The sequence below is a fragment of the Pinus tabuliformis genome, chromosome 1_1 (assembly GCF_031772625.1).
Source record: "Pinus tabuliformis cultivar Carrire ecotype Pingquan chromosome 1_1, CPIR1, whole genome shotgun sequence".
NCBI lineage: Eukaryota > Viridiplantae > Streptophyta > Pinopsida > Pinales > Pinaceae > Pinus > Pinus tabuliformis.
The window spans coordinates 770991990-771019359 of record NC_142297.1 but is presented as its reverse complement, the minus strand read 5'-3'; positions in this window follow the sequence as shown (position 1 = coordinate 771019359).

The window sequence follows — 27370 nt, the reverse complement described above, 5'->3', positions numbered from 1 at the left end:
GGCATTATGGTATAGGTGTTGTCCTTGATGGCAACTTACTAAGATAACATATCATAGTTCAGTCTCACAGAATGAAGAAAAAGATATATACGCAGGTTCCCCTTGATAAAGTCGCGTATACACGTGGGTTAGCTGATCAAACGGTGCGTATACATATACACACACTTTCATGCAAGGAAAGGCATGTACATTTGGTTTTGGTCTGTGGTATTTGGACCATGGTATTGTGATCCATGGTACTGGTCCAAGGTATATTATCCGACGTATTGGCCCCAGGTATTTGGTCCAAGGTATTAGTTCTAAGTGGTTTTAGACCATAGTATTGAGTAAGGCCTTAGACTATAAGAGGAGGAGAAGATCATTAGGCAAAGGCACTCAGAATGTCTTGAATATTTGATGAAGTATGAGATCCAGTATGCAGGTTGTGGTTTCATGATGCTTTGCTTGATCTGAGCCAAGGAGGAATCTCAGCGGTTGATGGAGAACAAGATCTAAGGATAGATCGGGATCTAATGGCTTGGAATGAATCATCTCTATATGGTTTTATCATGCTTGTTCTAGATCTGTATACTGACGCATGTAAAGTTCTGTAAATATTATGATCTGGGTATAACTCAAGTTTGGAATAGCTGTAAATCATGAATGAATATTTACAGATGTATACGCTGGTTGACTATGATAAAAGTGCATACATACGTAGGTTAGATACATCTAAAGAGCGTATACCACATAAACTATGATGTTTTAAGTTATAGGTAGTTCTAGTTGTTGATGCAAAGTTCTGAGTTCTGGTGACTGTTTACTGGTGTCAGTATTCTGCATATTTAGATTGATTGATTATGTTTAGCTTCAGTATTGATGGATGAGATCTAATAATGGATCAGGATCATAATGATTTATCTTTATGTGATATGATGGACTCTATCTAGTTGCTAACACACGTATTATCCTTGTATATGTAATGATCTGGGTATGTCTGAAGTTAGGAAGTGCAACGAAGTTATAAGTGTTTGATGACATATACATTGGTTCGCCTTGGTGAAGTTGTGTATACATGCTGGTTCAGCTCTTCTAAGTAGCGTATGCACTCTGATGCATGAGTTCTAATGATACAATTGGCTCTGAATATTAGTGCAGAGTTCTGGGTTCTGCTATGTGTTCTGGTGACTGCATTTTGTTGACAGGGTTTCAGTGATTCAGTATTGGGTGATTCAGAGATTGATGATGCAAGTGGTGATTGATTTTGTGCTTTAATGATATTGATGGGTCCAGTATGAAAATTGGATGAAACGTGGCCTTCAGATTATGATGTTGAGTTCCATGAGTATCCAAATGAAAATTTATGAAACGTGGTACCTGAAGGAAGAAAGAGAAGGTTGTAGCCTTCTGTAGGTTAGCACCTACGTACTAGTACATCAGCTAGTACAAGAGCTAAGGGGGTTGTAGCTCCCTTCCAGGAGAAGCTGGAAAACGAGAGAAGGTTGTAGCCTTTTGTAGGGCGGCACCTACGTACTAGTACATCAGCTAGTACAAGAGCTAAGGGGGTTGTAGCTCCCTTCCAGGAGAAGCTGGAGAACGAGAGAAGGTTGTAGGCTTCTGCGAGTAGAAGCCTGCGTACTGGTATAAGACTACTCTAGTACATTAATATTGTAAAAAGAAGTTTCTTATTAAAGGAAGATAGAGACAAATTTCATTAGGTGGTTTTCACCCACATTGGGTTTCCACCTTACATCATGGTGTTCATGTGTGCTTCTTATGTGTGATGATATGTTCTATTTTACTGCACCTATTTACTGTTCATATGGTTAATGAAGTTCTGATGCACTAATCAAAGATCAAAATTTAATGGATTATTTGAATCATAAGTTTACTAGATATACGCTAGTTGCATTAGACATAGTTGCGTGTACTCACAGGTTCCCTTAACTGAAGTAGCGTATATGAATCTGATAATGGAAATGGAAAAGTTATTGATTTTCTAATACTGATTCACCCTTCCCCCCCTCTCAGTATTATTTCCAACAGTCATTATGTCTGTGCCCTCTTCATGTTCTTTATTTCCTCAAATTCATGAATTCTTTTATAGGGACCTTCCAAAATTGTTCCTTAAATGTTCTTCATTTGCAAGGTTAGTTGGGCATCATTTATGTGTGTACGGATTCATATGAATTTAGTATTTTTCATGCATGTAGCATATGAATCTAGAGTTTCATATATTCATTTAGGGTATCTTTAACATCTTTAGCAAGTGTTTGACATAAATGCACAACATCTAAGGTTAGGGTTTCCTTTATCTTCAACTATATTAATTTCCCTGGGGTTAACTTCATTAATGGCTTGACATCATATTGACTTAAGTGATTCTAGCGTTTGTCATCATCAATCACACATAGGGTTAGCTTCAATAACGCTGGACATGACATCATATTGACATCAATGACAACCTTATCCAACACTCATAATGGTTTTTGTCTTTTCCTAACCTCTAAAAATTTTGGTGTGCCTATAGAAAGTTCTTGTAATAGACATTTGGAGAGTCAATTTTGAAACATCATTTAAAATTTAATGAAGATCAATATAGAAAATGTAAAACATGGATTTTGTGCAAAATATGGTTATTTAGGTGACTTTCAAGTAAAATCCTCAAAAAGTGCAACATATGGGATGTTTGGATAAGGTTTCCATGGGGATTTATTAAAATTGTTCACTCAAATATGCACTTCCTTTTTTGACCAAAAAACCTTGTGTACGACTTTGGGAACATGGAATTTAAGAGGTTTGATATCATTTGACCTTCTTATGATCTCCACATGATCTACATCTGATCTCCACATAATATTCATAAGATATTCACTTGATTTCCATTATCCTACATCTAAGTTGAGTTGGTTTTAGATCCACTTATTTAGGGACTGGTTCTATCTTGTTGTAATCTCTTTCCTTTTATCAAGGATGAGTTATATGTATAAATATGAGAGGATATAAGTCATTTGGAGGATGTTGGAACTAGAAGAAGGAATAGGACAACAATTTTCTCTTTTCAAATGCATGTGTATTGGGTTAAATTCAGTTATTTATACTCTTTACCAACGCTTCACCGAGTCAAGATGACCCCTTATGTAAGGGATGCATTACTCTTCTTCTCTTAGTTTTTTTTCATTATAGTTAATTTGACTTGTGTCTACTTATTTTTAATTGTAGCTTATTTTAGTGTGTTTTCAATTTCATTTACTTGCAGTTTGGTGTGGTGTGTCAACCTAGTGGAGGCTACTAATACAAAACTTCTAATAGAAGAAAGTTTTGTTCATCTTCAATTACAAAAATGAATAATTTAAATATAAATTATATGATTAATTGATTTCATGATTGGAACATGCCAATTATTTACATAGTAAGAGGATTTGAAAACAATTAGAACAATGACTCTATTAAATTCTTTAAATTGCAAGGGTTTTAGATTAGAACTCCGATTTCATGTCAAATTTCGATAGATTAAGTTAAAAACTAGACCTAGCATATAAGACATTTTCACAAGTTTACCAACCTATATTGATAATTTAAATGTAATGAAATTCTAGTACAGTTAATTTGACAGACATTTTTCATGCCATTCTCAAGTATACATAGGATTTGGTTGTTCATTTAGGCATACACTTAATTTGTATAAGTAAATCATGATAAATAGAATACATGAATGTTAATCGATTTTGGGTGATTTAATATCCCCCATATACTAGTCCATGTGTTAAATAGGGATTATCAACTAGAAATTCAAGCATGTTCAAGAATCCATTTAGTAAAGAAGATTGTTACTCCAAGAAATATCTCAAATCCAAGTAACAACTGGAAATATCTCTACATCTTGGGGAGGGAACAAATCTTAACCACCATTAGGAGCATACTTGCACTCCAAGAAGTAATAAAAGGGAAAAAAAAAAGGTTCATTAAAAACATCTATAAGAAGATCCAAAGGAGACTAAAGGATCATGGACCGCATTTGTCGAAGAGCAGACTTTAGAACCTAAAATCAAGGAATTTATACTATGCCTATCATTAGATCATTTCTACATTCAAGAAACTAATTAGAAAATATTGGAGGATCTACATGGCATGAAAAAGGAGGACATATAAAGTAATGCCAATGAACAAGCAAATAAAGGCCATCATGACTACATTGAACTTTGGTTCAAGATAAGTATCGGGTCGAAGCATCAGTCTCTTCTTCAACATTTCTTGACATAAGCTCAATCAAAGTAGCTAGTATCTCATGTTCTGGTTGTATGAAATCACATATTTCTGTTGAAAAGTGTGCAACAAGACATTCTTGTTGATAATTCAACAAGATGATGGAGCTTAGTGGAAAGGAGTCACCTTCACTAAGTGAGCCCGCAAGCAAATTTTGGCGCAAAGTCTATTTTTAGACTATGTCTATTTTTAGACATATGGATCATGGTCTATGAGTTACAGGATGCTGTTTATGGATGATTGGTCAAGTTGGAAAAAATAGATGGACTTCTATTTTTAGACCACAGTGGTGATATTGTCAGTCTAAATATAGAACAGTCGAATATTATTAGCCCTTAATAATCTTTGGACTATAAAATTTATCTTATTCTCTTGGAGCACTTCAGTTCGAGCTACGGATGTGGCACATGCAGCTGATAGAAGGAATCACGTGGTTACCTATGGGTTGATTGAGCTATTGCATGAAGGACTTCAGTTAGAACTCAAGTGATTGAGTTCTGTGGAGTTGGATGAGCAGTTAATGGAGTTGTGTTCAGTTTGACTTGGTTGAACTAGTTGTATTTAGTCTATCTGGCCAATAGACTAAGTGATGAGTTGTGTGAATTAGTTATTAATTAATTCACTAATTATTAACTCATAAAGAAACTTAAGAATACATCAGTTAACTCAGTGCATGCACAATTCAGTGGAGATAGGTGTTAGAGGTAAGTGAAAGGGTGGGTTGTGACTATCAGTTGTGCATGAGATTTTCACATGTATTGGATTGAGATGCCAATGAGGATTGCGTAGTAGATACCCAGTGAAATATAGCTTGTGCTCACGTGATTTTCACTTGGGAATTCATTCTTGCAGGTATTCTCAGCATGGGATTGCGCAGTAGAGGCAGGCAAGCAGCGGAGGAGATTTGAAGATCAGATCTGAGCTCGTTTGCGTGTAACAGGTGGAGATAGTACTGAGTACTTGCGAGGATTATTGTACTATGTATTGTTACATGTTATCAATCAATATAATATACAGATAACAGGGGGTTTTTAGCTGTATGCTTTCCCCGGGTACATACTGTGTTGATATGTGTGATTGATGCCTTAATGTGCGCATGTGAATGTTTCTGATTCTGCAAATTTATGATCAATGTAGAGGAGGTTATGTATTATGCATGTTCCACAAATAAGTGTATAATCAGGATTATCTCTGTGAATATGTGTCCTATTATTCAAAATTTCTACAATTTCAAACTTGAATACGAGCATATCTATTATCTTATTATGCATATGGCTTCATTGGAAATATTCATATACTTAAGAAAAAACTTTCTTTCTTCAAGTAGGGTAGGATAGTGTAAAGAAATAAATAAAATAGTAAACAGAAAAATAAGTCTAGTTGTGAAAATCTAGTAAGTGGTGCAATTAGACATGAATCATCTTGAAAACTAGGCTTCCTGGCAAGCATGATTCACAATAAAGTTTTATAAATTCATGCTGGTTTGAATCTTTTATTATGGTTCTTCAAAATCCTTTTGGTTTTATCATCAAGTTGGATAATGTGGAATTCCTTAAGGCCCACCTTCCAACAGATCTTGTCCCATCGACTTTAACACCTTATCAAAGGACCAACATCAAAGATTTTTTTGAGTGCCTTGGAGTTTGCATACATCAATGACATATTGCCTCGCTGACAACAAGGGAATATCTCAATGCCTCTTAATTGTCAGATCCTACAGGTGACTTCAATTCAACAAATTTGTTTGTACTTGTTAGAATGCACTCTTGTACCTTGATTGTAAGATCCTATAGGTGACTTCAATTCAAAACATTTGTTTGTACTTGTTAGAATGCATCCTTGTACCTTGACACTTATTTACACTATCGATGAGTTGTCTCGCATGATTTAATGATTGACATTATTAGTTGGTACTCCAATTAATTCTTTCTATGTTTCAATTCAATTAAATGCATCCACATAGATTGACCTATACCAATAGGGGTTAAATTTGAAGATTATATGGCTTACGATATCAAATTTTCTCGTTTTAAAGTTTCCTATAGTAGCATTTTGCGTATTTTGTTCGAATAAAGATTTCCCATTTAAGATAGAATGATCATAGCCACCATGGTTCCTCTTCATTCATTGTCTTTTCCAATAACTTAGAAAATTTAGATAATTTCTCATAGGAAACAACAACCTTCCTTGTTCTAAGAATTTCTAAGCCATGTTCTTGATCCTACCTCAGCATACAATACCAATCCAAGGCTTCATGGAGGTGAAACTTGATCATTTCAAATATTTCTCCAAATTAGTAGCACAAACATACAAGCCAAATCTATAATACTTCTATGCTCTATCATGATGTAGCATTCAATATTAAACAACGATATGGGGGTAGTGATGAGTCGCAAAATTACACCATTTGATACCTTCATTTCCTTCCTTTTATCCATTCTTCATTTACCCTTAACCATGTGTTATCCCCTTTTATGTTCACGTGCGAGATTTAGGCTCTAGATGTTTTTCATTGCATTTCTTAGTATTTGATTTGATTTTTGATTAACCTTAGAAAGAATTAGTATATTATGTATTTGATTTTGAGGCGATAACTCATGTTTGGACAAGTTGTTATAGGGTTTTTATTTACATGCTACAAAATCATGTCCGCCATAGATCACGATTTTTGCACAACACTTGCCATAGATTGAAGTCATTTTGTTGGCTACTACAACTGCAAGGTTCTCCTACAATTGTTGTGAAATCAAACATGTAGCAGGAGGAGATTCAAGTGCATTACAAAAAAATTGTTACAACAAGATGGACTATCAATCATACAACTACTCGGAGGTAATGAAATATATATTTCATAAATTTAAAGGAATATCTCTATGTGCTAAAGTGTTCATATCCACTTTTATTATGGATTTAAAGCTCCTCCATATATATACTATGGGCCAACAGAGTTTAATACAAATAATAATAATTTTTGAGCATATTTTGAGCATGTTATTCTAGCCCCCATGACTAATTTCGAATTTGACAAGTAGGGACATCCCAAAATATGTAAGTAGTTAGAAAGAATCTTGGAACTATTCTAGTTCTTGTAACTGTTTGAGAATATTTTACCAAGTGGATCTATATTTACATATTTGTTGTAACCATTTGAGGATATTGTCTAGTGGATATATATTTAGCAAATTGTTGTAACCACTTGAGAATATCTTAACCTCAAGTGAGTTTTTAGTTTCAAGCAAGTTTGTGTATAAAAGAGAGTGTCATATCCATTTCAAGGGGGGACTCTTAGAGAAATTGTCCAACATATGATGGAATAAAATCAAGCTTCTTAATTCATATTTCCATTCTCTAGTTTTAGATGCAGAATACTTTGATTTAGTATTATGGAATAGCTTGTTACTTTGTTCTTAAGAGAAATGAGCTCATTCCAAATAGGTCATGGTAGCATTTTGTTCCATTGTATATTCTCTTTTCATTTTATGTAATCTTATTTATTTTATATTATTTCTTTTACCTATGTGTTGTTCATGAACGAATTATCATAGAATAGTTGTTTCTTTTGAAGACAAGTTGATTGATAATATAAGCAAAGGACCAAGAGTGACATTCGCTACCTCTCTTGGTGGAAAATGCCTTAACTCTCTCACAAGTTCTCACTTAATGTTGCATCAAAAGAATCATAGTTTCCTATTTTCCTATATTAATTTACTTTTGATTTCATGCAAGAGTGTCTCCTTTATGCAAGTGTGTTTTGTTGCTATAGAATTTGTGTGTTAAAACATGGCCACTTAGCTTACTGACTAGTGAAACAAAGTTGAGCATTCAAAGTAGGAAACTTGAACATGTGAGGTGCTACTTAGATATGCTTTAGGTTGATATCCTAAGACCATATTCCACCTAGAATTTGTACTATTATAGTATTTTCTTTTTGCAGCATAGGTCATTTAGAAATTTGGTGAGTATTCTCTTTCTTGCGTATACTGCATAGAGTTCCTTTCAAGCTTATTGACCCTAGTTTGGAAAACTAAAGGGCACAGTGTATCTAAAATTTCAATTGAAATACAAATTATATAAATACACCATAATTTTAGCATCATTTTTGGGGAGGCACTTGAAAAGAATAGGGATTCTTTCCCTTATAATTTAGAGAAGATACTAGGAGTAGAAGTGAACAAAGGGAATGTCGACTACCCCTTTCAGTAACATACATCCTTGCTATCCTAAATTAGGTCATATAGATGCATGAATTAAGTTAAAAAATACTCCTATTTTGTGGTACAATAAGATCCACCTTTAGTACTAATATTTTAGCAGGAAGCTTGGAACAAGAAATAAGTATTGGTGAATGAGGATTCCACTAGATGAGGAGTCAAGGATGGGTTACTTTATGAATGTATGTTTTATTGAAATTGTTAAGCCTTCTATTTTGCATGTATTGAAGAATATTTCAAATCCTCTAGATTCTTTGGAACATAGAGTGGAAAAATCTCATTAACAATGAGAAACTCCATGGACTCTTTGGAGTTTTTGTGGTGGTTATATCATGTTCTTGCTATGGCAATTAATACTTTGGATGATGAGGCACTCTATGGATTCTCTAGGGTTCCCACTATGGTTATGTCATGATTTCATCATCCCAAACCACACTTGAACCATAAGTTATAGCTTCCTCTTTCATACGATAACTAGAAATCAACTTTTGAGCCCCAATTCAGCTTCTACGACATATGGGTATAGCCTAATTGTGTTTTCATTCTACTAAAGAATCCCCTAGCGTTATTTCACTTTGTTAAAATTTGAGAGGGAATTAGGTTGTTACAAAATCCTTCACATTTATTTGTTTCTCTCCCTTATCATCCATTAATCCATGACCATTTCCTTCATTTTTATGTCCTCCATAAACCATTCACTACATCTACTATACACCTAGTCTCTTTGGTATTGAAAAAAACAATGGAGCAAAAATCATTTTCAAGGTGGCATGATTTCATATAAATATAAAGAGGATCTTCATAAATCAACAAACTTTTATGGTTTCTAAGCAGATGAAATTGACTCCATGGCATAGAGCTCAAGGAGAAAATTCCAACACAATTTGAACATAATCAAACAAATTCTATAAGCAAAATTTATTAGAATATGAATTTTTTTCCAAACAATGGAAAAAGGTCTGCAAGACTACCACATGGTAGCACCGAGGCACCACATGGCACTTAAAATGATGATTTGGTAGATCCATGCATTACCACATGGTATGTTAGGTCCCTATACTACTAGTGTAACCCCTTATTGTTATTAGTGCAACCCCCTTATTGTATTATTGTGCCCATATAGACCCCATGTTGTTATTATTACACCCCATAGAAGCCGACTATTGTTATTGCCCCTACAATATTATTATTGTGTAGGCTCTGATTGTATTGGGACCCCTTAGAGTCCTATATATAAAAAGGAGGTCTTGCCATTTGTATGATCTAAGAATTGTTCATTTGTGTAATGTAAAGGAGGTTTCCCCCTCGAAGAGGTTGATTTTTAAGTTATTGATCTATCTTTTCTATCTTTTTGTGAGCTAGTTTCATAACATTTGGTATCAGAGCTTTAGATTCTAGGGTTTCGTTGCTCTAAACAAGTTATCGTGGAATTTTCGCTATAACTTTTTATCTATGAAGTTTCAAAATATAAAACAAAACCCAATTTGAGCCGCAATCGTTCTTAACCTCGAGTCTAAATTTCATGTCTTGTCTCGCTATATTTTCGGAGATATGATTTGAGGAAGTTAGGGTTTTTGCAAGCTCCGGAATTCCGTATCAAACAGGTCATTATGGAATGTTCGCTATAATTTGCTTTCTACGAAGGTTCAAACTCTAAAATTCAAACCCATTTGAGCTGCAATCTAGGTGAAGCTTGGGCCCGAATTTCAGATCTTGTGCCGCTATATTTTCGGAGATACGGTCCAAGAATTTTGGGGTTTATGTAGGCTCCTGAATTACATCCCAAATATGTGACCTTGGGAAAATTGTCATGATATTCTCTCCAAGCATCAGATTGAAATTTCGTAAGAAGTTTCAGAAAGAGGATGGAATGTGATTGTCTGCGTATTATTTTCATGTTGGAAGGTCGAAACAATGACAAGTGGCACGTCGTACAAGTTTGCTCTACGAAACACGTATATAATCAGGTCATCTTAGGAGATGGGGCATAATTCTTTCTTGGAGAATCCAATTTCGATCAGACTGGTGGCATTGGAAAGAGGACGTAGAGGGATACTTTAGGTCGCCATTTCAAACCTTGGAGATCTGAAATTTCATAGATACAATAGATTCAAGATCAAGATACTAAAAGAAAGAAGAAGAATGACTTGAATCAAGAAAATAGAAACACCTAGTAAGCAAAATTGGATGGATGATTTGAAGAATGCGATCGAAGCTAAGATAAATAGTTTATTATGTTCCATGGAAGCTAATAAAAATGGTATGGAAGTAGATTTGAAGAAAGGCATGAAAGGTTTGAAGAAAGACATGGAAGGTTTGAAGGAAGGTGGGACAAAGATGCTATAAGAAAGGCCTCCTAATGATGAAAAGGTAGTAGAGGAAACTCATGATGAGAAAAAAAAAATATTAATCATGATTTCATAGAATCTAACATTGGATTAAAGACCCACCATATTCCAAAGATCGATATGAGGAAGTTTGATGGCAAGGGTCCCATAACATGGATACTACAGATGGAGAAATATTTTGATCTACATGATGTGCAACTATTACAAAAGGTACATATTGTATCTTTGTATTTAGAACCGAATCAATTTTTATGGTATAAAGGGATTTTTTCTTGTAAACCACTTGTCACCTGGTCATTTTTCATGGAGGAAATCATAGCACATTATGAGGATACAAAGAGAAACACCTTATTTAGCCAATTTAATAATCTAAATATTGACTTTAAAGGATAACATTCAACATGAGGTTCATCTTTGGGAACTTGATTCATTGGAGAAGGCATTCAGGTTGGCAAGAAAAATTGAAATAAAAATTACGGCAACAAGAAAACCTACCACTCACAATTATAAAGATTGAAGTGTTGTTGCTCCTAGCCTTCTACAACCTACAAGGTTGACAACACAACAATTGGAAGGAAAAGGAGAAAATGACTTTTGTTATAGTTGTGATAGAAAATACACTGAAGGTCGTAAGTGTGTTGAGAAGAAATTATTTTACATTGATTGTGAAGAGGAGGAAGAAAAGGATCAAGAAACGTCAAAAGAAGGGGATATACACTATGAACCAAACCAGAGAAAGAAGAAATGAATCTGATCAAGAACGGCTACAAAAATAAGAAATCAACAGCTACAGAATTGATCAATTTTAAAGTATCTCATCAAGTGGAAGAACTTACCCGCCGAAGGTTCCACATGGGAGGATGAGAATTTTATACAGAAGCATCCAAAACTAATCAAGCATTGAGGAAAACACTTTTTGAAGGAGAGGGGAATGTTAGGTCCCTATACTACTAGTGTAAACCCTTATTTTTATTAGTGCAACCCCCTTATTATATTATTGTGCCCATATAGTCCTTGTGTTTTTATTATTACACCCCATAGAAGCCCACTATTGTTATTGGTGTGCCCCTACAATATTATTGTTATGTATGCTCTGATTGTATTGGGACCCCTTAGACTCCTATATATAGAAAGGAGGTCTTGTCATTTGTATGATCTAAGAATTGTTCATTTGTGTAATGTAAAGGAGGTTGCCCCCTCGAAGAGGCTAATTTTAAATTCATTGATATATATTTTCTATCTTTTTGTGAGTTGGTTTCATAACATGGTAGTGACATTGCATTGTATGGAGTTGAGGTGGTGATCCAAATGGATCGAAGAATGCCCTCTAAGTCTTCATGAATCTATTAAAAATCATGCCAAAGCCAAAAATCCCTTAAAGGATCGAAAACATCGAAAGAGGGACACCCTTAGCAAGGCGGAGAAACACTATCGGGAAGCCCCAAAACCCGTGAAATCAATAAAAAGATAGGCAGAATAAGTGATGCACAGTAGCCGTCCGATCTGGTCGATCAACGGTCCAGATCGGATCGGGAAATCGCAATCGGCGAAGACTATTGGCAAGGATCGGCGCTTTATATATAAATTACGATGAGCGAATGGCGGAGTGAATTTGGACCGTCGATCAAGCACGCAGATAGATGGCCCATATTAAATCGGCGGTTCGCTATCGGAGTATGCAGAGGAGCGCTTTATAATGGTTCGAGGGTTATTACGAGGAGCGATTGTGATATATCACATCGCTGCATCACATCGGAAGTATCCAGTGGAGTGTGGCCGATACCTATAAGGGTAGAGACATTACGGACCCGATAATCTGATAGGCGAAATTGCATATATCTTGAAGTTCGGAAAATTGTGTTTTCCCTTGTAAATCACATTTTCGCGAACAAACGAAAAACCAAGGGGAAAGGCACCGATGTGATATTGCAGACCCGAGAAGGTTCATTAACAATATCAAGAAGAATTTCAAGTCCGGAATGCGGGGATTTACAACGTTTTAGTGTATTTTCGTATTAAACGAAATTCACAGAGACAGAGCCATCCCGATATGCGATATGCGACTGGTGGATGGACCCAATAGGGGATTGAACCATATTTAAAGGACTTTGAAGTTCGTCATATCATGTTTTGGTGGATTTTTCCTATTTTATGGATATTTCTCTGTGTTGATGAAAACTGGCTGCATTTGGGAATCTGATAGAGTTACGTTACGGAATCGGTGGCCACCTCCCCTTCAGGCGTTATGCCATCCCTGGGAAATGTTGGAAGAGGGATTCAAATGGACAGAGGCCTGAGAGACTGAAGGAAAAGGAGATGAAACGAGCAGGCAATGTTCAAAAGCCAATGCAAGATAGAGTTTAGAGCAGATTGAGAGCTATGTGGGAGTCTGTGTACTCAGAGGAAGCTTGAGGGATTCAAGTGAAGCTCTTGTTATTGTAATTTGTTTGTGAGTGAGGCTCAAATTGAGCTCACTGTTATAAACAAAACTCTGATTGAAGACATAATAGAGAGGCCACCATTGAAGGTTGGACTAGGAGATGTAGCCCAGGAGTATTGGGTGAACTCCTTATTAAATCTACTGTGTTTTCATTTGCTTGTCTATTATAGTCTTTAATTGCTTCAAAGTCTATGTATTTTGCAATTTGATCGATCCATTGCACAAAATAACATAGGCACATCCATGCACATTAGACAGGCTTGTGCTAGACTGTTTGTGAATGCCGGCTAGATCAAAGCTTAAATTAGGAGAAGGAGGATTGGTTGAAACTAACCCAAAAATTGGTAGAGTCTATCCTAAGAGGAAAATATCAGAAGAAGTTCCCTTGGAATCAGACCCTCAGTTCATGGATAATTTCATGACCATGACAGCCATGGCAGAAGAAATGTATAGAGAATTTAAGAAAGGTCGAAATGAAGATTCTTCCACTTCCAAACAATACAAGGGAACATAAGAATATCTTATAGATGGCCATTCTGAAGGAAAAGGGAAAGGAAAAGAGGTTCCTCTGCCCACCCCTCCTGATAGCTTTGAAAATAAAAAGAAGAAAACATATTTGATTAAATTAGATGTTAAATTTGATTTGCCAATATATGATGGAGAGCTAAATGTAGAGAAGTTAGATAATTGGATTAGGCAGATTGATGTGTATTGTAGGGTGAAAAATATTGACTCAAACAGGAGTAAAATTCAGCTGGCCAGCTTACACCTTGGAGGAACTGCCTTGGTATGGTGGGAAGGCAGGACACAAGATGACTTGAAAAATCATGGTAAAATTCTTTTTGTTAGAAGTGAATTTGTTTCTGCAATTAAAAAACAATTCTATCCACTAGCTTATATGCAGCAAGCTATGATGAGTTGGCAAACTCTTCGCCAATTGAAAGGGCAAAGTGTACAAAGTTACACCCAAGAGTTTAGAAAAAGATCTTTGATTCTAAGCATTTCTTTAGACTCACCTGAAACTTTGCTGAAGTATATAGGTGGTCTACATAGTTATTTGAGACACACCATTCTCATGTTTAACCCTACTAGCATAGATGAAGTATTTGTTCAAGCTACCCATATAGAGGCTAGAGGCAAGAATATGAACCCAAAGATTGGGGGACCATCCAAACCCACTGTAAACAAGAGCAAGGAAAGAGGAAGTAGAAATGGAAAGAGAGGAAGGCAAATGCTGTACAAAAGACCAAACCTTCATGCACTCACTACAAGAAGGATGGACATGATGATGAACATTGCCGATCTTTGCATCTAGAGCTGAAACATAAGAAGTTTGATGGCAAGAAGAAGAAAGATGTTGCTGTTGTTCAAAAAGATTTGGGATGCGAATCAGGTGATGAAACAACCATCACAGCCATAGGTATACAAGGTAAAAATTCTGTAGCATCTTCTTGTAATTCTGCCCAAAGTATTGATAGTGGAGAAAATGAGGGAAGAAGACATGAGCTTTTCCATATTAGAGTTATTTCCAAACATGAAAAGATTGATACTTTGTTTGATAGTGGCTCATAGGTAAACTTAATTTCTAAAGCAATTGTAAAGAAACTGGGATTACTAACCACTCCTCACAAGAAGCCATATCCATTGGGTTGGTTATGGGATAAAGCAAAGCTACAAGTCACTGGACAATGTAAACTTAGGTTTTCCATTAGTTCAACATCTGTAGATGAGGTTGAGTTAGATTTAATTCCCTTGGATATATGTGGAATTGTTTTAGGAAGTCCTTACTTGTATGATAGAAAAACAATTTTCTATAGAGCAGAAAATAAGTATCAACTTGTTAAAGAGGGAATAGAATACCCTATAAGAGCTCACAAACTCAAAAATAATTATACTCTCATAAACTCAGGGCAGATGAAAAGGATTGTAAATTCATGTAAGCAATTTTTACTGATGGTTGTAAAGGAAAAGAAACATAAAAAAACCAATATATTTGAAGGCTGTGATGCTAAACAGCAAGCTGATTTAGAAAAGGTTGTTTTAGAATATGATATATTATTTCAAGAACCTAAAGGTCTGCCACCAAAAAGGGAAATTGTACATGATATTAATTTGTAGCAAGATGGTCCATTGCCTAACATTGGAATGTACAGGTTATCTGCTTTAGAGAATTTCAGAAATCAAGACGCAGGTACAGGAGTTACTCGAGAAAGGGTTCATAAGGCCAAGCACATCACCATGCGGATCTCCAATCGTGTTGGTGAGAAAGAAGGACGGTTCATGGAGGATGTGCATTTATTACCGAGCACTGAATAAAATAATGATTAAGAATCGTTATCCCCTTCCTCACATAGACGATCTATTAGATCAGCTGAAAGAGGCTGTTTACTTTTCCAAGTTAGACCTATGTAGTGGTTACCATCAGGTCAGAGTAGTAGAGCAAGATGCATGGGAGGCTGCTTTCGAAACAAAGCAAGGGATGTATGAATGGCTAGTTATGCCTTTTGGCTTAACTAATCCTCCTGCCACTTTCATGAGAGTAATGAATGATGTACTCAGGCCTTTCATTGATAATTTTGTAATTGTATATTTGGATGACATTCTTGTATTTAGTAAAACATGGGAAGAACATTTGAAGCATGTAAAGTAGACTCTAGATGTTTTGAAAAGGGAAAATCTCTACGTTAAATTATCAAAATGTGAATTTGGTAAAACATCTTTGAATTACTTGGGTCATATTGTATGGGGTGGTGAACTGAAGATAGATCCCTCTAAGGTTGCAGTGATTGTAAACTGGCCTAAACCCAAGTCTGCTACAGCAGTTAGAAGCTTCCTAGGGGTAGCACAATATTGGAGAAAGTTTATTGCTAACTTTTCCTTAATTGAAGCTCCCTTACATGCTTTGACAGGATTGAACAAGGTGTTTCAGGGGGGAGGCAAACAACAGAAAGCCTTCGACACCTTGAAAGAAAAAATTAGTACAACACCAGTACTAGCATTGCCAAATCTTCAACCACCATTTGAGATCGAAACAGATGCCAGTGATTATGCCATGGGAGTAGTGTTGGTTCAACATGGTAAACCCATATGCTACCATTTTGAGACTTTTAATTCTGCAGTAGTTAATTATCCTACATATGATAAAGAATTCTATGCATTAGTCCAGAGTGTGAAAAAGTGGAAACATTACTTAATGGGCAAAGAAATAGTAATACATATTGATCATCATCCACTTCAGTACTTGCACTCACAAACTAAGTTGCAACAATCAAGATACTATAGGTGGATGGGTTTCCTACAACAATATCATTCAGTCATCAGATACAAAAGAGGCATACATAATAAAGTTGCAGATATTTTTTCCAGACCAATCATAAATGCATCTATTATACTTAAGCATAACTCAGCAATGCATGAAATCTACATTGAACAATATGCTCAAGATATAGACTTTAAAGATGTATATGTAGCTTTAAGTAATGGAAAAAAGGTAGAAGAAGTGGATTACTAAATTAAAGACCAACTCTTGTATCATTTGGGAAAGCTATGCATTCCACAAATAGAGAGAATTAATATAATTAGGGAAGAAGATACTTCTCTGATATCAGGTCATTTTGGTGTAAGCAAAACAATTGCACAACTACAAAGATACTCTATTGGCCAAAAATGCATGAAACAATTTCTAAATATGTAAGAGGGTGTACCATGTGTGCTAAAAGAAAGCCCATCAATAGAAAACTAGACGTGTACACTCCACTTCCAGTCCCTTTCCGTCCTTGGGAAAGTGTTTCCATGGACTTTGTTGGAGGATTGCCAAAATATAGAAACGGTCATGACTATTTATATGTTATTGTGGACAGGTTCATCAAAATGTGTATTTTAATACCTTGTAATAAGCAGATTACAGCTAAACAAACAACGAAATTGTTCTTTCAGCATGTCTGGGTGCATTTTGGGTTACCTACTTCCATAATATATGATCGAGACTCCTGATTTGTTGGGAAGTTTTGGTCAAGTCTGTGGGAATTAATGGACACCAGACTGAAGAAAAGCACAACCTTTCATCCATAAACAAATGGCCAAACAGAGGTAGTCAACCGAACAGTGATCCAGTTGCTCAGGGGTTATTGCAGCAAGCATCCCAAGCTTTGGGATGAACATCTATGTTATGTGCAACATGCTTACAACCGTGCTAAACATTCTTCTATACATAGATCTCCTTTTGAGACCTATTTTGGTTTTATACCAAGGTATCCCTTGGATTTTGTCTTTGAAAAAGACGCAGTAGTTGCTGGACACAGTGATGTGGATAAAGCAACCAGATTCATTGAATAGATCCAAGAGATTCACCAGGCAGTGTAGGAACAGCTGGAAAAGATCCAAGCCAAATACAAGGCAAGGCATGATAAACACTGGGTGGAGCACAACTTCCAAGTTGGCGATCAAGTATGGCTCTATATCAGCAAGGACAAAATGCAGGGTGAAGGAAAGAAGCTGAAGCCAATAAGGTATGGGCCTTTTAAGGTACTTGAGAAAATTGGTGAGAATGCTTTCCGCCTTGATCTGCCAGCATACATGCACATCTATTCAGTAGTAAATGCAGAAAATTTAAGACTGTTTGAACCTTCATTAATTGAAGATCCTGAAGAGAAAAATCAATTGCCTTCCATTAATGATTTGTTGCATGAATACCTCAATGAGCTGCAAGAAGATATAGTTCTAGACAGGAAGGTGAGGACAACACGCAGAGGAGATGTTGAGTACCTAAGGATTGGACTCAAAGGTTCAAAACCCAGCAGTGCAAAATGGATAGAGATTGGACAAGTGAGGCAGCAATATCCTCACTTGATTGATGCTTGAAAACCAACTTTTGGTGGTCCAAAATCCTTTTTCAGTGGGAAGGCGTGATCCAAATGGATCCAAGAATGCCCTCTAAGTCTTCATGAATCTATTAAAAATCATGCCAAAGCCAAAAATCCCTTAAAGGATCGAAAACATCGAAAGAGGGACACCCTTAGCAAGGCGGAGAAACACTATCGGGAGGCCCAAAACCCGTGAAATCAATAAAAAGACAGGCATAATAAGTGATGCACAGTAGCCGTCCAATCTAGCTGATCAACCGTCTAGATTGGATTGGGAAATCACAATCGGCGGAGACTATCAATGGGGATCGGTGCTTTATATATATAAATTGTGATGAGCAAATGGCAGAGTGAATCTGGACTGTCGATCAAGCATGCAGATCAATGACACATATTAAATTAGCAGATCGTTGTCAGAGTATGCAGAGGAGCACTTTATAATGGCCTGAGGGTTATCGTGAGGAGCAATTGCGATATATCACATCGCTGCATCACATTGAAAATATGCAGTGGAGCGGGGTAGATACCCATAAGGGAGCGATATTACGAACCCGATAATCTGATAGGCTGAATTGCATATATATTGAAGTCCGGAAAACCGTGTTTTCCTTTGTAAATCACATTTTCGCCAACAAACAAAAAACCAAGGGGAAATGCCCCTATGGGATATTGCGGACCCAAGAAGTTTCATTAACAATATTAACCAGAATTTCAAGTTCGGAATGTGGGGATTTACAACATTTTAGTGTATTTTCGTATTAAACGAAATACATAGAGACAAAGCCATCCCGATATGCGATATGCGATCAGTGGACGGACCCGATAGGGGATTGAACCATATTTAAAGGACTTTGAAGTACGACATATCATGTTTTGGTAGATTTTTCCTCTTTTATGCATATATCTCTGTGTTGATGAAAACCGGCCGCATTTGGGAATCTAATGGAGTTCAAGGGACCCAGGCATTCTTACGTTACAGAATCGGTGGCCACCTCCCCTTCAGGTGTTACGCCATACCTAGGAAACAATGGAAGAGGGATTCGAACGAACAGAGGCCTGGGAAACTGAAGGACAAGGAGATGAAATGAGCAAGCAACGCAGAATGGCTTTCAAAGCCACAGACAGAGTGCAAATGGGTAGGCAATGTTCAAAAGCCAATGCGAGATAGAGTTTAGAGTAGATTGAGAGTTGTGTGCGAGTCTGCGTACTTAGAGGAAGATTGAGGGATTCAAGTGAAGCTCTTGTTATTGTAATCTGTTATCAGTGAGGCTCAAATTAAGCTCACTATTGTAAACAAAACTCTACTTGAAGACATAATAGAGAGGCCACCACTGAAGGATGGACCAGGAGATGTAGCCCAAGAGTATTGGGTGAACTCCTTGTTAAATATGTTGTGTTTTTATGTGTTTTTCTGTTATAGTCTTTAACTGCTTCAAAGTCTATGTATTTCGCGATCTGATCGATCCATTGCACAAAATAACATATGCACATACATGCACATAAGTCTATAATACCTTATTAATTGTCTTAGATCTCATTTACAGATCAGGTGGCAAGTTTGTATAGGGGACACATACCATAGAAAATGGGTGACACATGGCAACTGAGGTGGTGCTAACATAGAAGCATGACTGTGCAGATGATGTGGTATCATGATTTGGCATGGGTATGTGTACCAATCATCAATTTCCACATGAAAGGCCTATATTGGCCAATGTTCTGAAACTCTAGGATTCATGCACTATTGCAGCTATATCCATTATGGTATATCATTTAGTTTATACCATAAAAAGGGGCTCGACAGGGTTTGAACCTGCGAATGTTTAACCAATATACCAATAGATTCATTGCTTAGAAATCAACTTTTGAGCCCCAATTCATCTTCTGCAACATATGGGTATAGCCTAATTGTGTTTTCATTCTACTAAAGAATCCCCTAGTGTTATATCACTTTGTTAAAATTTGAGAGGGAATTAGGTTGCTACAAAATGCCTCACATTTATTTTTTTCTCTCCCTTATCATCCATTAATCCATGAGCATTTCCTTCATTTTTATGTCCTCCATAAACCATTCACTACATCTACTATACACCTAGTCTCTTTGGTATTGAAAAAAACAATGGAGCAAAAATCACTTTCAAGGTGGCATGATTTCATATAAATATAAAGAGGATATTCAGAAATCGACAAACTTTAATGGTTTCTAAGTAGATGAAATTGACTCCATGGCGTAGAGCTCAAGGAGAAAATTCCAACACAATTTGAACATAACCAAACAGAATCTATATGAAAAATTTATTAGAATATGAAGTTTTTTCAAAACAACGAAGAAAGGTCTACAAGACTGTTGTGGGGAAAAGTATCCGACTCGGAATGACCCTATCCCTACTCTAAGGGTGATAGTTCCTTAGCAACAACTGAAATTAAAGCTTTGATATTTTCCTTTATGAAAGTACAGAGAAGGAAGAAAAGATTGACCAACCGATATCCTTCGCTTTTGTCGATCTTGTCTTCTCTGTTCGTCCCTTGCTCCCAGCTCCTTGTTCTCTTGCCGGCCCAGCTACACAAAGATCCTGCACAAACAAGAGAGGGAAACTACAAGAAATATGTACTCATAACTGATGCATGGATTAGAGTGAATCAGATAGACAAGTAAATACAATACATCAATGCAATACAAGTATATAGGAGAACATTCAAAGCTTTATTGATAGAAGTAAAAGGTTCTGAGAAGGTTACAACCATCAATGGCTCCAATCCAGCAGCACCTCCCCAGCAGCAAGAAATCTCCTCTTCCCCTCTATAAAAGCAATCACCCAATGGCTCTAACTGTAAACCAACAACACTTCCTTGCTTTGCACAAAATTCCAACCTCCTTAGACCTCATAGAAGAGCTCTATATATAGGATAGAAGAAGAAAGGATGAGTCAGCTTGAGACTGACATAAAGCTTCCTTGTGTCCTTTCCCTCTCCAGTTAATCTTCAGTTCTTAAGTCCACTTGGAGATCCTTGCTTACACATGGAGATCAAGTACCTCTTACTCATCACAGGGCGAATTCCTTGAACCAAGTGTCAGTTTGGAAGCTTCCTGGGCAATTGACACCTTGCAGAATGACTGTGCCACTTGGCCAATCTCGCCCAGCGCAGGTAGCCTTCATTAGATTTGACTTTCAGCACAGGTACAAGGAGGATCAGTTGACATTCAGCGCAGATGCTCAGTGGAGCAGCTGACATGATCCAAAAATAGCCTGTTTTTGAGTGTTTTCAGGTGGAGAACTGATAGGAAGTGCTGTGGTTTGCTGACCTTGTTCCTCTAGGGGTAAGAACAACATGTTTAGGGACTGAGGATCCCTGTAATTATTGACATTTCATGCTCCATGCTGCGAGGCACAAAAATGTCTATAACAGTTGCCCCCTAAAGTATGAGGTCGTTTATCGGGTGAAATGCTTTATCCAGAGGGTCCGAAGTTCATTCAAGTGCTGAGAGGTGCCCTGTAATACAATACAATACAATATATTATCTTTCATTCTGTTTTCATGATCTAGCTGAGGCGGGCATTCCCATGCTCAGCTTTATAAATACATTTTGGTACATAGAACAGACGATCGTCTGATGGTAGACTGATAATTTTCTGCTGAAATTATCATCCTTTGAATAGGATGATCATCTGCTGCAATGATGTACATGTCAAATGCTTTTATATTTCCTGAATATGTATCGCAGCCCGGATGGATGAAACTAGATCCGGGGTCTTCAAACTCGTTCGATCTTCACTCTAAGTACAAGTCGATCCATGTGAGAATTTCGCTGAAGTCGAACATGGAAAGACATCGCTTGATTACCGGTCAATGATGAAAAACCGTTAACAAGCGCGAGAGGAATCACCGATGATGATAATGACCCTCAAGGTACTGCAGTACAATTCACGTGGCGTGAATAAAGGACTTGGCGTCGAACGCCACGCAAAATCTTCTGGTCGAAGGTCATTGATGTATACCTGTCGCCGGAAGTGAGAAACTTGCCATTGAGGCATGCAAGCTTCAAAGTACTGAAGGGGTTGTTCCTAGATCAACTTCCTGGATAATGAGCTGAAGTCGACAAGAAGCGATCCATCAAAGGAGGGCCTTAATGAATCCCACATCAATGACACGGAACGGAGCTAATGATTTTAGTGGAGGTGAAAACAAACTGTGACATATGATTCAAGGTGGCGATCATGAATGGATGAAGGATAATGTATGGCAGTGGATGGGACACGGTTGACACTTTCAGAATGACCTCTCTTGAACATATAACGACACTGATGCGATGGATCGGTAGCATTACCCCAAAATGTGGATGGTTTGGCGAAGACCATGGTGATGAGACCGGCGAATGAAACAACCCAACCCGATGTGGTACGGAAGAAAAGTGTCATGTTCAAGAGCGACTTGCTACCATTAAGCTTCGATGTTCTCCCAATTTTTCCCCAGTCATTTCTGACCAGTACCTCTTTATTTTTGTCAAGCTTGAGGAGGATAACATATGCTTGTTCTATAACCTGCCCTTCGGGCAAGCCCATCGCTATGATTTAACGAGCTTAGCGATAGGGAAACTCGTTCTCGTCTAAAGACAAGTTTGTCGCTATTTAATGAATTTAACGAGTCTAACGACAAGGATAACTCGGTCCTTTTCATTTTTAGAGAGTCTGAAAAGGTACATAAAGTAAACTCCAGAATTCCTTTTTCGTCATCTAATCCCTTAAGTCCGAAAAAGTATAAAACAATACAGAAGGGATGAATTTTCGATTGCTTTAACGAGCCGAACAAAACAAGCGCTCGATCTTTTTGTGCAATAATCCCTCAGGTCCAAAAAGATTAAAATCTAGAGGAGGGATAGCTCTTCCGGTCGTTTAACGAGCTGGAAGGCCAAAACTCGGCAAACTTTTCATATTTTACGAGTAAGGAGAAAAGAGCTCAAAGAAGACTCGTCTTTTGAGGAACGAGTGATAAACAGGGATAGCAGTAGATTCCAGGTACAGGTTGGAATTTTCCAATCACGGCAGTGTCACAAGGATGGCTAAGTGAAATCACTCTTCGCAGCTGTTCCTCAAAATGGGTAAACAAACATATGGAGATGAACGATTGGCCAAATGAACGGATGGAGGTGAGACCGCAAGAACACGACCAAGGGCTTTAATATGGCTGTCAAAGGTTACATTTACCAAGGTTATTTACCGGGATGGGTTCATTTTTTAATGAGCTTGAATGCGCCAAAACACTGCTCAAACTTATGTTTATTTTTTAACGAGCATGAACTATGTGCTAAAACTGCTCGGATCTTGCGTTTATTTTTTAACGAGCATGAACTATGTGCTAAAATTGCTCGATATACCAATCATGCCCCCAGCATAACAATGCAATCGAGGGGGATGCCCCCTAGACTTCATAGGGTCGTTTCATTTTTTTAAACAAGGTTGACATGGTAAAGAACTATCCTTATTTCATTTTTTAATGAGGTTGACCTGAGATAGGAACTATCCTCGAACTTTCAGATCCGCTAGAAACAGAAGGTCTCATATTCCATTGTGGTCATTTCCGTCAGATTACTTGAAGGTGGTAATGCGGAAGTATCCATTAAAGTAGGGTCTTTTAGGAAAATGACTCCGATATTTTGGAGAGAGTGATTCCTTCCTTGGATCATGGGAATGCTTCCCGTAGTAAATGGTGGCACAACTTTTGTCGAAGTTGTCGTCGAACTGCTTGGTTGACCATTTCCTTTACCGTTCGACGACTGCGGATTCCCGCAGTTTTTGCATTTTGTTGAAATCAAAGCATCATTCTGTTGCTCAGAGGTCGACACCATTAGCACCTGGCACCGAGAAGTATCTCCACTATCAACCAGATTTTGACTTGGATCGGGAAACGGATCAGTCAATACAGCTGGGGTTTGTGAATTCTTTAAGAATCTTTTAAACTTGGCTTTATATGGACAATCTTTTGTCCAATGATCCTCATGACATATCTGACACCCAGAAGGTGGTTTCCCTTTTCCAAAAGAAGTTTTTCGAGGAGACGAATCTCCTTGTTTTTTCTTCTCTTTGTTTTGATTCTTCTTGCTTCCTGGTTGGTTGGAGTTTTTGTCTTTACCCGTAGATACAACATTCACCTCCGAAGCAAGAATCTCTTGATTTGCTTTTTGATTCGAAGTCTTACGGGCTTTCTTATTTGAATCCCTTGTCGACTTAGCGTTTGCAGTTCCAATCACGCCATCACTGGCATGAGAGTCACTATTCGATCCGGGAGGAGGAGGGATTGAAAACTCCGGTCTGGGGGCGTCAGGTATTTTATCATAGAGCGTGCCCGACTGAGTATATACTAAGTCCAAATATTGAGCACGAGCAATAACGTGCTCCTCTGTTACGACGGCTCCCTTGGCCACATCTTCTGTTATAGCCGGAAGAAGCGACTTTATAAACCACTCAGCTAATAGCTGATCTGGAACATAGGTCTTTACCATTCTGCGACGACGACGCCACTCATGTATATGATCTGATATATGTGTGGCCGTTGTCTGCTTGAAATTGGTCAAGATCTCTGTTCCAGTTTCGTACCTTATAGGTAACTGAAAGTGTGTTAAGAAAGTCGTGGCTAGGGAACTAAAATTGTCGAAAGAGGCTCTAGGTAATTCAATATACCATTTAGCCACCGGACCAGTCAATGTCCTCTGGAAAAGGCGAAGCCTTATCGAATCATCATTCAAGGTATTCGACGAACACCACAGATGGAATGTCATCACATGATTCGACGGGTCTTCGCCAGGATTTCCATTGAATTTAGGAATGTCCGAAGGAAGTTTGTGAGGAATCGCTGGCCACCAATGGGCATAGGCGATTGGATCGTTCGTCAATCGATGTAAATCTGGTAATTCTAGAGTCGCCACGAATGGCAACTGCTGATTCAGGTTTGGCGAGGCGTAACCAGGATACGATGGAATCGCCTGAGCAGTAGGCCTTTGCATACCAGCATACTGTAACTGATGTTGATATGACTGATATGGCTGGTGGGCTTGGCCACTGTAAAGTGGTTGATTTAACCCGTTCTGAATATAGGGTTGCCCACTATTCGCAAAGATCTGTTGCTCAGATCCCTGGTACACCTGTTGAAACTGAGGTTGTTGGTATTGCACCATCCATGGTTGTGAAGCCATGTTTTGCTGTGCGACACTAACCGACGGACCAAGATGTGGGGTTATGGTTCCCGTTTGTATCTGTGTCGTCCCGGCAGTTGGCGATTGTGGTTGTGTTGCAGGGTCAATGGGCTGTTGCATTACAACTTGGGGTTGACATACAACAGGCATCGATTGAACTTGCGACACGGTTACAATTGCTGGCGTCGTTGGGATACTAGACATAGGTACACACTGTTGCATGGAATATACAACTCTCGGTTGTTGGGGTAACATAGGTACCCAACTACTCGTCGTTACTTCAGTCAAACCTGAATGTTGTTGAAAACTGCCGTATGGGTATCCCCCCGGAAGGGGAAGTGAAAGGGTATATTGCCCCCCATACGGTAACAATCCGGAGCTCAAGGGTACAGATTGCCTTTGAGGGCTGGATGGCCCAAACTGATTTCCAAAGGGATCAATTTGTCTAGTTTCAACATAAGAATTATCGGGTATCATACCGGAAGAACAAACTGGAACAGACCAAGTTGTCGTAATAGTCCCTGGGTGGACTCCTTCTAGCTGATGAGAGCTAGTCGGGACAGCTGGTATGCCGACAAACATCGTTGGATTGACAGCAGGAGCTTCTGCTGTCGCTGTGTCATTTGGTACAGTCCTAGATGTCGACGGTTGCTCAGACATTTTAAGTCTATCCAATAAACTGCCTAACGATTCTACAGGAACTTCCAGTGGCGATGGACAAACTTCTGATGCAGAAGGAAAAAGAGTGGCGCCTACTCCAAAATGAGTTGGAGTATTTGCTTGCTGGTCCTCTACGATTTCCTCTATTGCGATCAGACCAGGAGGAAGAGGAAGACCGTCAGGTCCGTAAAAGATTTCTGGTGCCGAAGAAGGGGTTGCTTCGACAGCGACAGTTGTTTGAACAACAAGACTCTGTGGACCGGTTTCAGATGGAACTGGTTCAGTTATGCAAGTACTTGTCTTCAGACTAGGATCAGTACAACTGTCCCTCTGTTGCTGTTGAACTTCTTCAATAGAGGCAGGGATTCCAGAAATATTAGGAGTGACCAGAATCTCAGATGTTGTCGGAACTGTTGTTCTAACTTTAATGGGAGATTTTGACCCAGTCACGCGAGTTCGCTTCGTCCGTACTACTCTCGATTCCGGAGACAAAGATGGTTGACTCGCGAGTCTCCTCGAACGACGGAGTTTTAATTGACTTTCCTCCACGGTTGCGGATTACTTGATCAACTAAAATACAAAAAGGGGAATTATGTTTCCGTATTGAATGAATTTTATTAGACGCTTTTAGACACAACTTTGCTTTTTCATGTTTTAAGAGTCGAGAAAAAGCTAAAGATGACTCTAGTCGCCTTCGATGTATTAACGAGCCCGAAGTGACAAATGCTCGGTTGGACCTTTTCAGTTATAGAGTTTGAAAAGGGCCAAAAGAAACTGCTCTGGAGATCTAGGCAGAGGGTGTGCCAAACCTTTCGCGAAACCACAGAATACGTTTTACGGTACGGGTGGTCGATCTTCGTGAATGCTGTGTTCACTGCATCGCGATCAGTAGGGCGACCGACACGGCTTCCTAAGGATAAAGGATAAATGCCTATAGGGGTCTCCCAATATACGCGACGGTACGCGGGAGCACAAGTCCGTATTAGTGTTATCGTCCCTCAGGAGGAATCACCCACCTTCGTAGAGATCGACAATCACTACGTTTAACGACGCCGGAACACGTCTCTACCTAGACCTCTATTGTGAGCGTTATGTTACAAAGCGTTTTTAGATTCATTCAATATATTTTAAGTTGATCTTGTTTAGCAGTTTGTCTTTCAGGATCACCACGAGATGTATTGGTACAAATTCCTAAATGCAGCTAAAATGATAAGCAAGCTTTACAATCTTTTTAGCTTTGAAAATCCTAACTACTGAGGGGAGAGAAAAACATTATCTTTCCACATAGAGCACAAAGCACAAACTAATGCACTTTCTCCTAGATCAATCACGCAAACTTATCAAAATGCAAATGCAAGATGCACGTATTTCTTTTCTTTTCCTTTAATGTTGATGTAGACAAAAGGAAACTGTTG